Genomic DNA, 3,404 nt, shown 5'->3' on the forward strand with positions numbered 1-3,404 from the left:
GCGCTCACTACTACTGGGACTCCATGGCGTTCACCATGCGAGAAATTGTCGATTCTACTGACGACGGCAGAAGAGATTCGGTTGAAGGGACTTCGACCGATGCCACAGTGGAGGGCATGTCATGCCCGCAGGAGGCAAGCTTCAATCCAGCTGGCAGAACAGGCTCTTGGGAGGAATTGGTTGCCCACAACCACGCACGACCGTTCACCACAGAAATCAAACAATGAGGCACAAGTACACTCCTCTTAACACATGCCGCATAATTAGGCCGTACTAGAGTTTCAAAGTTATTATCACTGAGAGGCGATGTGTGAACTGGGACGCACACAGCAGTTCACGATATGGTACGACTGACTGTGTCTTCGGAGGAGACGCTAAATACAGTTTCCGCATCGCAGAAACTTTGTAAGAGATTAGGCACAAGATGCTGCTCAAAATAAACCGCCTCACTTCGACAGTCAACGATAGCGCCCCACACTTTCAAGAAATCCAAGCCTAAAATCACATCATGGGTGAAAGGGGCAATGACAATAAATTCCGCTTGAAAAACTGATCCCTCCAGCTCGACTTCTACACTACACACTCCCAAAGGCTGCAACGATTAACCATTTACTCCACAGATTGTTGGCGTCGGGGCACACTGAAACATCACTTTGCGACCCGGAAGTTGCGTAAATCCTAAACTCATTACTGAAACAGTTGCAGTAGTATCCACAAGAGTCGATGTGACTACAGCATCGACAGACATATGCTATGGTGATGCAGACCAAAAGTAAAGAAAAATAAAGTGCCTCTGCCCGTGCCACTAAGTATACCATCCACAGACACGTTACCTTTGTTTTGTTTTTGAGTATTAAGACAGGCGGAGGTACGTTGGTACACAGTAGGCTTTCAGCGACCCCACCTCCATATCGGTCGCGCTGACTAGTTTTCCGGATGCGGTGATGAGCACCGGCGTAGCGATACGGACACCGTCGTGTGCTTAAAGTTGAAGGTGGAGTCATGCTGCGACCCGATGCCTCATGCTGGCCTGGGAACGGGTCGGTGCAGTGAATGGGTGGAAAGACTGACGGTGGTGAAGATACTGCAGCTGGTTGTCTGGCTCTGCAGTGTATGTGGTGGTAATGTTGTGAACCAGACGGAAACACAAAACACAGACACATGTGACGGCTGCAGGTCTCCGTCTTCCCAGCCAACAGCGACCTTCTGAGAAAAAGCGAAGCCGACAGGGAGCCTCGAACACGAAAAGGGCGTTCTCGGTCGTAGGGAGGAAGGGGATCGCTTTCCACGAAGACTACTCACCAACGCCGCTCTGTAAACAGTCGCGCTCATTGATGGCAAAACCGCAAGTTTGTGACCAGGATTGCCACACCGGTAGCAAACCAAAGACGGACGAACAGAAGTCGGCCTCGGGAAGACATCATCGCTGTCAGGACCCATATGGACGGAATTAGACGTCACGTCCTCTTTGAAGTAGACTGGCGGCGGCTCGGTAGAGCGCACACGTATTTAGCGGTGCTACTATGGAGTATGACAATCTAGGCAAAGTCAGGACTGCTGGTGCGCACAGTATCAATCATAGTCCGCTGAGTTGACAGAAAGGGGCTGAGGCTGAGGCAGCGGATATGTAGGTGGCTGTTCAATGGGACGGCTGGTTGGATCTTGCCAGCGGGTGAACTCGAGTACAAGCTGGCGAATAGTAGTGGCAAAGTCCCTGGTGGATGTGGACTCAATAGCTGCCACCGTAGAGACAGTAGTCAAGCGACCAAACATGAGAGTAATTCTAAGCATCTTAAGGTTTTCAAACGTGTGGCAATGCTCGATCACGGTCGACACCGATGCTCGGTTCTCTTTACTGATCAGGTAGGTGTAGATGTCCTCGGCGAAGTCTCTTAGCAAGTGGCCGACCTGTTCCTCGCAGGACATGTAAGGTGAAGTGACTTTGCAAAGCTTCTGGACCGCCTCTATGTACTGGGTGCAGGTCTCACCAGGAAGCTGAACTCGGTGAGCCAGTGTCTGTCCTGCACTGCAGCGAAGTCCCCTAAACAATTGCTGAGCTCCTCTACAAAACGCGTCCTAGTTCTGGTACCACGTAAGCGCCGTGTCTGTGAGCGCGAACACCACGTTGGCCCGTTGGGCGGTCGTGTCCCACCTGTTATATCGGCTGACGCGTTAATAGTCCGTCAGTCATTTATCCACGTATTCACCGATAGCGGCCGCAAATGATCGGGGCTCGCGGTAATGCGGCCAGAAGGTGCTTGATGCTGACCTGGGCGCGGTGTCTCCGTCCACGGACATCTCAGGAATATAAGGTGGCAACTCGGCAAGGCGTCGACTACGGCGACATCCGAGTGCTAGAGCCGTTGCTGACAAGGTCGATCGAACCCAGCATCTCCACCAAGTTCTTACGCTGCAAGCATTCGTGGAAAACGAAGCGTCGGGAACACCGTGTCAGCAGTTAGTCGTCTCTGGCTCAGCGCGCCACTTCCTCCTCTTTCTTCCCTAGCGCATCTTCATCTTCTTTGCAGCCCGTTACAATATCATATTCTACCATTTTCTATTATATCAACAAAACCAATATGTTTGCTTTCGTCAAAGCAGTCCAATGTATTACAGAAAATATACCTCTCTAGAGGCTCTGGCTATTGCTCTGCCTGGGGGAATTTCGCGTCTCTCTGCACTAAAGGCTTTGGCACGTTTAGCTGCACTATATGCACGTGCAAACTCCTGCTTGAACAGCTGATTTCTCGCTGGCGATATCTCCTGGAATTTTGAGCTGATATGAGCAGGAAAACTACGCTGTAGCACGCTCGGAATGAGCGAAAAAAATTCGCATGGAAGCTATCGGCATTCATGAGCAACCGAAGCGGCTGGTGTGCTCGGCGCGTTTCTTTCTAGCACGGCCTCGAAACTCCTTCAAAGTTTCATGAAATATTCGGCATTCGCTGGCTACAAGCAATGGTGGCTACGATGCGACGCGGTGCTGACGGTGACAGGCATTTGCGGAAACATCGGTAAAAAAAAGTAAGTATCGTGATGCATTGGCTGAGCAGTGAAAGCTCGTGCCGATCGGAGCTTATCGAAGGTCATACATAATTGACGTTGCACTGTTTTCACAGCTGTTCTTTCCTCGAAGATTCATCATCATGAATAAACGCCCTGAAAGCAGCTCACCGGGCTTTAGCATGTTGCCTGACAGTGGTCAGTCAGATTAACGCGCGTGAGCTCACTCGTTGAGAGCTTACATCCTTTTGGATTATTATAATATAGCGTTATCGACGACTGCGTGGATTGTCAGCGCCGTATGACAGTGGAGCGCAGGGGGGTTGGCGAAATTTCCCGCAAGCGCACCATATCTTTTTTTTTTGTTTGCTTTGTGGCCTGTCCCATTGTCAGTAGGAAAA

Source organism: Amblyomma maculatum, chromosome 2 (genome assembly GCF_055883805.1).
Source record: "Amblyomma maculatum isolate TAMU_Amacu chromosome 2, ASM5588380v1, whole genome shotgun sequence".
In the NCBI taxonomy this organism is placed as follows: Eukaryota; Metazoa; Arthropoda; class Arachnida; order Ixodida; family Ixodidae; genus Amblyomma; species Amblyomma maculatum.